This window comes from Rhincodon typus, chromosome 29 (genome assembly GCF_021869965.1).
Source record: "Rhincodon typus isolate 14 chromosome 29, sRhiTyp1.1, whole genome shotgun sequence".
Lineage (NCBI taxonomy): Eukaryota > Metazoa > Chordata > Chondrichthyes > Orectolobiformes > Rhincodontidae > Rhincodon > Rhincodon typus.
Window position 1 is genome coordinate 39,731,673 of NC_063360.1, and position 627 is coordinate 39,732,299.

A 627-nucleotide genomic window follows, 5' to 3' on the forward strand; every position below is an offset into this window, starting at 1 on the left:
TGTGTGGATGTGTGTGTGTGAGTGAGTGGATGTGTGTGGATGTGTGTGTATGAGTGAGTGTGTGTGTGTGGATGTGTGTGTGTGGATGTGTGTGTATGAGTGAGTGGATGTGTGTGGATGTGTGTGTATGAGTGAGTGTGTGGGTGTGTGTGTGTGGAAGTGTGTGTGTGTGTCAGGTTAGACATAAACAGCTCACTCAGAATGAGACATATTACCTTCTGGAAACAGTTTGGAGACATTTTCTCTGTGACAGAGCAAGCTGTGACTCCACACAATTCCAAGGTTGAACAGAGCCTGGCCCATGAGTGCCAGGAACACATCTGGTTTCTTTGAAGTTATGCATTCCAAACCTACAGATGGATTTGCACATCTGGTGTTAACCCGTAGACAGACTCTGTACAGAGAATGTTGCTTACCCTGCTAAATAAACACTGACCCTGTACAGTTACACAGTGACCCTTACCCTGCTGAATAAACACTGACCCTGTACAGTTACACAGTGACCCTTACCCTGCTGAATAAACACTGACCCTGTACGGTTACACAGTGAGTGACCCTTACCCTGCGGAATAAACACTGACCCTGTACGGTTACACAGCGAGTGACCCTCACCCTGCTGAATAAACA